At 38.5% G+C, this 8,292-nt stretch overlaps 1 long non-coding RNA gene across 2 annotated transcripts in view; it reads left to right on the forward strand.

Annotated features, from left to right (window-relative positions):
* The window catches only part of LOC146600510 (uncharacterized), an 8,531-nt gene extending 1,163 nt beyond the window's left edge, over nt 1–7,368 (forward strand). For both annotated transcript variants that reach the window (XR_014897837.1, XR_014897834.1), the window contains exons 2-4: nt 554–778; nt 990–1,177; nt 5,952–7,368. This is a non-coding gene — a long non-coding RNA (uncharacterized LOC146600510). The remainder of the gene's footprint in view (nt 1–553; nt 779–989; nt 1,178–5,951) is intronic.
* Nucleotides 7,369–8,292: the final 924 nt, after the last annotated feature.

Genomic DNA, 8,292 nt, shown 5'->3' on the forward strand with positions numbered 1-8,292 from the left:
GGCTCCCTGGAGCTCATGGTGAGGAGGGGGCAGCGCGGGGGGCGCCGAGCCTCGCGGCGCGGCGGCACGGCTGTGCGGGGGCTGCGGCTGGCCCTCTGGGCAGAGCGGGAGGCGAGGGGCTGCGCGGGCCGCGGCGGGCCGCAGCTTCGCTCAGGCTTGGGCAGCAGCTGTGGGGTGGCGGTGCCGGGAGGGCCCGGAGCAGAGCCGTCCTGTTAGGCAGCACGAGGGAAAGTCCTTGGGGGACGCGGCCAGCGCTGTTTCTGTCAAAGGGCCCTAGAACAGCCTCTGAACTCGGTCTGGTCTCTGTAGGTGACTTACATTCACCTAACTTATGTATAGGTGGCTGAAAAATGWCATGCGGTGCTACAGACTGCCATATTCTGGTAATATGATGAAGGAGAATTTAAATGTCAACTAAAACAATCATTCTTAATGGCCGAGTGAAGCCACTCTATTTTCAGTTACTTGAGCAAGTATCTCAGGAAAACCTAACACAGGACTTCTGTTTTGTGTCTAAAACTTAAGTGTCTTTTTAAAAATGCTATATTTTCAGAAGACAAGCATAGAGGATTAGAAGAAAATATCTCACTACTGACTAAGATCACATGGAAGCAAGAATGCAAAGATCTTTACAAAGGGTCTTTTCCTGGAAGAGAACCCAAACCCATCTACAAAAAGTAAGATGTTTGGTGCTCATGCATGGAGTCTGTGAACTGTCATGGTTATCTAAATAGCTTAATGAGGAGCACTGCAGCTCGAAGAAAAGCAACCTCCTAAGGTAGGTTGCTTCTCTATACTGTGCAGTATACTGTGTTGCTTCTTATGAAAATTCTATTATTTTTATCTTTTCTATATTTGCAAACAAACATACCCTATAAAATACTCTCCACATCTGATCTAGTGTAAAATTTGCATTTTGCAAATTGTTGTGATCTTATGTTTGTCTTCAGCACTACACTTACTCCCTCATTACCTGTGTTATTTTGCAGATCCAAAGTCGGTTTAGGGGCTTAATGCCCATCTCCACCTTTTATGGCATCCTCTATTAACAAGCCCCAGTTCTACATGACAATTTACATTACTAATCGCTGCCAAGTTGCAGTGAAGTCAGAAGAGCTACATATCAACAGGATATCAGGGATATGGTATCAGCAGGACATCGTGTCGGGGAACAGCAGTACGTATGAGTATCAAACTCCTATACCAAAGCTTTCAAGTAAATAATTAAGAGTTGACATTTATATCCATATTTAGAATCAAACCAAARTTTTAGAACCTTGTTTTCTGAAGAAGTCGGTAATATATGTCTCCCAGTGAAGACAGAGAGTTTTGAGCAAACTCAGTACTGAGAAAAAAAATGTCGCATTATATAAGTACTTGAAAAATGTTGGCTTTGTCTTATTCAATACAGGAAGTTATTGTTATGTGTCTGGATTATGTGAAATAAGCAGAAATCTGTTTTCTAAAAACATTCCTATGTTTACACTGATTTCAAATATGACCTCAGAAAAAGATAACAGAATCCTCAAATTTTACCCTACTGTTACCTGTTATCCACTAATACAAGTAACTATTTATAACTATTTTGTGTTACAGCTAGAACGTCTGGACACCTTCCTTAGTTGTAATCAAACTCTTTTCTTTTTCCTGCTAAAAAAAAAATATTATTTTGATTAATAACATGTCACAGATTTGCTTGGCTGGTCATTCCACATGATGGCATGCTTTTTCCACTATGTAACTAGGCAAGAAAAAATTATTCCTGTTCAGTAGATGAATTATGACTTTGCTTTCCTCTAAAGAATGTGTTTTGAAATAGGCTTAGGTATCACCTTAAAAATAGCGAAGGCTGGATACTTCTTCTGCTCACTGGGATGTTCAGTTCCGTTAGTCAATGATTCCAGTAAATACTGGAAGCAGAATTAGGATAATCAAAGCTAAAATGTTAATGAATAGTTTATATGCCTGATTAATTTATATATGTGGAATACTGGCAAATAGCAAATTTCACTCAGAAAAGGTGGGATATGTRTGACTGATGGATATATGAAATCTGTTTTACAGAATACATAGTGTTAAAGTATACACATACTCTAGGTTCTCGATATATGTTCATTTCAAAATTTTACCTGCAGATTAAAAAGAGGAAAGTTTGATGGATCTTTCCTCACCCACAAATTAGATGTTCTCATTTACAAAATAACAAAAAGAATGCAACAGATGCACAGCTAGAGAACTGTGAATGACTGAACACCTTCTTGTTAATGGCTACTGTAACACTTTCACCTCAGAAGAGATGAAAACATCTCTTCAATGTAGAAAATATTCAGCATAATGCACCTACAAGCCTCTAGTTTTTCTAGGATGACATATATTAGACTTTGCCCTTCTCCCTCCTAAACATCGTCAACTTAAATTTAGAGCATTTTGGCACTTACACCTCAGCACAGAAAAAGAAGTGATATACCTTTACTTCTCCAAGTAAGATGTTTTCTTTGGGTGAGTAATCTTTCTAAGTCTCTACTTAACTGCACTCCTCTTCAAGTCAGAATGGAGACATGCATAATTCAGACTTCTCTATAAGTTTTGCCTGGAGCGTCAAACTAATAAAGATAAACTAATAACTAACTGAGTATTAGGCTTTGACCTGTAGACAGTACATGCATCTTAGGAATCTTAGCTAAAATATTAAATAAGTTTGAATGAAATACTTGACAGACAAAAAGCTATTTTTCAGCTTAAAGTTCTGAAACAAAATTATTATTATTACATATCCATCCATACAGAGGAAAAGAAATTAAAGATTTAGTGAATCTTGTGAAGATTATTCCATTTTAGTTGCAGATGACTGTTTTTGAGGTCTGCACATTCTGAGTCAAAGTTAGCTCTGTGCTTGAAGTTGGTGTTGTCCAAAGTGTGACTAAGTAGGTATAAATCCTGTTTATTTCCTTTGGACTTCCAAGACAGCAACAGCCTACCTTGCAGTTGAAATGTGCATAGTGAGTTTGAGAGATAAATAATTTTGTTTGTTTAAACCATTTCAAATAGAGGGAGTTTGATACTGAATTTTCATATTGATTCCATTTTATTTTGGTTTATCTTTCTGAATCTCACACATGCACACCTAGAGATCAAGTAGTACATTTGTGACAATAGACGGCTAGTCCTCCAAAACACACTGATAACAAACGTCACCCTCATGAGGTGTGAGGTAGAAGAGGGTGAGCAATCTTCCTTATTGCATCCACGTAAGTACCCAAAAAGGGGAATGAGAAGGAAAAGTCACCAACTAACCAGTTGATGCTAGCTACTTGCCTATCATTCGCAGCTATTAAAGACAGCTGGTGTGATGGAAACTTAAATGCTTCTTGCTACATCATTATAAAAAGATGACCATTTAGAAACTACCTTTCATCAGTTAACATGCAGTCGGTTTAAAGTAAGAGAAAATAGGAAGAACTTGCAGCATTGCCCAGGAAAATATAATTTAGCAATACAGTAGTACTACACTGCTTTTGCTTGTAGGCTCTTAGCAATGTTATGTGGAGTGTGGARAACTAGCAGTAGCCAACTAATCTGTATGAAATTTCAGATATCAAATCCTTTAACATGGGACTCTCTCAMGCTGTTTTCTTTTAATCTAAAATGAAAATTCATAATCCACAAAGATAACAATTGGTTACTTCCATCAGCTTGAAGTACACTCGTTCAAACAAAATGTGGATGTAAGCAAATTTTAGCGTTTGCCATATGGCCAGCTGAAGCCTGGCTTCCTAGATTTATATAGAAAACCTTTGTATGTGRCAGCACTTATCTTTTAAAGCTATTTTGGGTTTTTTTTTTTGGGGTGGAGGTGGGGATTATTGTCCTGCCTGAAGATCACCAAGCTGTTGATAGGGCCCGTTGCTGTCACCATGGGGCTCACCTACCTCTGGTGCCGTGGGACTGTGCCCTGTCGCTGAGGCGGTTGCCTCGCCTGTGCTGAGRTTGCCCGCAGCCGTCGCTTACCCTCCTGTTGCTGCTCCCTAACAGYTGCCCAGTAGAGGAAGAATACTTATCAAAAAAAAATTCGGTTACAGATACCTTAGCTATTTTAATTTGGATTATTTTGGATATTCCAAAAGCTTTGCATCTTCAAAGAGAATGTTATTTAACACTTCTAATTATCCTTTGGTCCTGCTCCTCTGACCTTGTAGTTGCTTAAAAGCACAGACTCTATGGAATTCCTTTTTTACTCTCCATGCAGAAGCGACTGGAAGTATTGCAGTAACAGTGTACTTAGCCCCTAGGGGAAAGGAGGGCCTCAAATTGCTCAACAGCTAGTCTACTGGCTGACTGAAAAGAAGGCTTTAATGGTTTTGGCAGGAGTGCTGTCTGGCCTTTCATAGCCAGTAACATGAGTTCTCCTAAATGATGAAGGCTGCAAGGCTTAGGGAGGAGTGGAAGTAAAATATGTATTCATAAATGCTGTTCTCAAATATAATTTTATTTAATTGTCTTAGAAATAGGAAATATTAGTTAATAATATCATTATATGTCATTACGTCATACAGGCAAACAGGACACACGATCCATTAGTTTATGGATTGCATTAGTGATCTTTTAATTAAAAGATGGAGAAAATTGCTAGGGACTGTCAGTTTCTTTATCTCAAGATAAAGATCAAGAAACTATGCAAGACATTTGAAAGTAGAAAAYAATTTTGGAAATGAAATTATAGAAGTTCAGTATTCTAAGCAAGAAGGGCGCAAGAACAGCACAGGCAATGGATTTCAGAAAAAAGTGTTTAACAATTAACTGCAGATCTGCATTACAGAAGTCTACAAGCAGAATAGCCTGAAGACAATGCAAAGCTTATTATGGATCTTAAGGTGAAACTACACAAAACTATTACAAGAAGTCAGATGAATTACTTCCAAACTCAGAATAGAATAAGAGTTGAAGTATTAAATTCAAACCAAAGTCTCTTGTGTGAACTAAAATAGCTTGAGGATGTATTCATTTACCTAGAGCAAACCATGAATTAAATACATAATCAACTTTGGAGAATGCATTGAAATTAAAGGAAAAAAGAAATGGAATTGGCACAAATAGGCAAAACATTCCTATTTATAATTAAAAAATATGGAGAGAAAGAATTTAGAAGATCAGAGATCTCAGAAAGATAGCCCTTTGCAGGAATACCATGTATGAAAAAACAGGTGAGTCAGATTAACATTGATTTTATCATAATGACTAGAGAATTTTACCTGGCATAAACTGCCCCTAAATGTGCTGAAACAGTACAATCTGCAGTGATTATTGATAGAAAMTAGACATTTTAGTCTAGCAGAGACAGAGTAAACCTGGGCTGAACATAATTTGGAACAGGAGGCTGACTTAGTGTTCATTAACCTCAAGGTACTCCAAATACCATGTTTTCTTTCCACAGTAGGGCTTATCTTCTCTCACCGCATTTTAATTTAATTATAAATTGTAACAAATAGCTGGTAGATTTCACCAGCTTCAGCAATTCCCAATAGCAGGTTTCTTTTGCATTATGCCAGGGCAGATGGAGGGGAAGCACGGCTTGTACCAACCCCAGATTCTTTCTTTCAAGACTGTCTTGAAATAAACCAGAAGTTCATGCAAATACTCATGCTGGGATCCTTCAGATAGACCTACCATCATCTGAAGACAGCACAGATGTTGCTAATTCTGTCTGCAAAATAAGACAATGTCAGATTAGTTTACTGAAACAATACCTTCMTCTAAATCATGAAATCTGTTTGAGATTGCTGCTATTAACTCTTATTATTCTGTTGGTGCTATGCAGTACCTGGCATGCTTCAGGAGCCTACTGTGCCAGTATAACATGCAACACCGGGCTTATGCACGTATCTGTGAAATGACTGTAGTCCTTAACATCCTTTGCAGAGGGTGACCGCTTTCTGTAACTTTACCATTTACAGAGCTGCTTCTGTGAATATTCCTCAGGCACCGCAGCGCAAAGACTCGTGCCTTAGTGCAGAAGGTTGCGGCGGGCAGCCTGACTTGAGCCACGCGCCTCTGCTCTAAAGAGAACTCAGGGGTTCTCTTCCACCGCTGCTGGGACTGGCAGAAAAAAACAGGTCAATGAAAATCGTTTGGAAAATGAATTTTACTTCAACATAAATATACCTATAAACTAGAATTCTGTTGTCTTTGCTTGACTCAGAAGAGACATGTAGTTTGGAAAGGATAAATAGGCTTCAGACAGGCATCAGAATACATGTGTCATTGGACAAATGCCAAAACATGAAAAACTTATCAGCATAAAATGCAGGAAGAAAGCGGATAATATGTTTCTCATGAGAACCAGATGTGCAAAAGGAAAAGTGGATGAGCCTTACTTGTGAAAACGGAAGAGGGGAAGTGGGTCACACTCAGACCCAGTATATATCAACCTAGGACAAAATATCCCACCGATTCTGAAGAGTCACTCCCACTGCTTCTATGGATCTTTGAGGTCCCTCTCACCATTTTCTGTCCCGGTCAAGGTGACTGTTATCACTATCTCCCTTCTGAAAAGTTTGGGAAAAAAAGGCATTAATGAAAATACTGAAAAAAATAGAAGGTCTATGCTTGCTTTCTGAATTGCTATTCTAAAAAGCAATGGAAACAGTTAATTAATAAGTACCATTATTTTCTCCATGAGTTCCAACTTTGTTAAGGTCAGCCTTTTTATGAAGACCCTAAAAGCTGCCCCAAGAGCATGATAGYTCTGTCCTGCTTGCTCACATTCACTGTATACATAATTTTATTCTTGCTTACTTCAACATKAACAGAATGGGATTTAAAAAAACAGTCATTATAAGGACTTATAAGGAAGTAACACAAATCAGTCACACTAAAAGAGAGTAGTAAAGCTTATGATCTGTTGCTTTGTGCTTGGAAATGCTAAGAACTGGGAAACACTATTTATATGCAGTGTTGCATAGCTAAAGCTGGTTTGTATCAGAGAAAAGGCCAAGAACATTTGTTAGACTATAAGCACGGAGCTTCTAAAAGCCTGAGAATTTATTTTCTTCATCCAGAATTTTACTGTGAACATTACAGTACTCACCTTCCCTAACTGGACAAAGCTTGGCATCCTTCACTGGTGGTGAGAAAAAAAATTTTCAAAGATATTACGGAGCAGGATTGAGCAGCTACATAAGGTAAATATCCTCATGAGACTCATTGGCTCCCACTCCTCTCACACTGTAGCTTGCTCACTAACAGCCACTATTCAAAGAGAACAAAACTCTGAAGCAACATCTTCGCACAAAGTAACATAAACCCAAAGTATGTCAGTCTCCTCTTGCAGTAGTCTCTGTACAGAACTGTTTTAGTTTAAAAAGAACTAAAAGATGCAAGCTCGATTTTTCTTAGTTGGGTCCCTTTGGAATACTCAACATCTATTCAGAAAGTAAGAGTTGCTCTGCTTTCATTTTTGTGGAAAAAAACATCCAGCAGAAGTCAATGCGTTATCAGCCTGGTAACTTATAATCATTTAGCGCCATGGTTGGTTTAACTATGAAGGACTTACTCTCATTTACTTCAGAGCTTCTTTTCATTGTTGGCATGGTGGAGAGGTGCCAGAGCACAAAACCTGCTTTGCATCTCTGCATCTGCCTGGTTAGCAGTAAGCAAGCTGAAGTTCGCAAGCTGAAGACTTTCCAGTAGCAATTCTGTGTTCATTATGATTATTTAAATTTAGGCAGCTACCCCCAGACTATGTGTCAGGAGATAATTCTGTAGTATTTTCTTGGAAATGGTTCTCAGCTGAATATGCAGAGCCTGGTGGTCATTACATAGCTGTGTAGTAGAAAAGTAAAAATTCCAACACTGCCTATTTTTGTCCAGCAAAATTTGTTATACAAAGAGTAATGTATCCTAATTCGTACATTCTAACAAAATCATACCATCTTCCAGAACTGAAGCAGGGTTCACTTAAGGTGGAGTCTGGTACAATGTGGGCAAATGACAGAAAGTGTATCCCTTCAGAGTGCATGCTTCATGTGAAGATATTCACACAATTATTGCCTGTTAATGCAAATTGTTAGTGAGCTCAATAATTTGAAGTGAATAGTAACAAGTGAGTGAGAGAGAGAGACCTGCTACTTTGGGGACCTTTTACTCCATGGCAGTAAGATACTTGTGATTTTCCTGGAGCTGAGATAAAATTGCTGATGCRTTGTGGGAAAATTTATTACTTATACAGCTTTTTGTCTTAAGAATCTGCATATATATTTCACTGAGGCTTYTCACATTATTACTGAGATAAACTCA

This window comes from Rhea americana, unplaced genomic scaffold (assembly GCF_003343005.1).
Source record: "Rhea americana isolate MKP2758 unplaced genomic scaffold, rheAme1 scaffold_12, whole genome shotgun sequence".
Taxonomy (NCBI): domain Eukaryota; kingdom Metazoa; phylum Chordata; class Aves; order Rheiformes; family Rheidae; genus Rhea; species Rhea americana.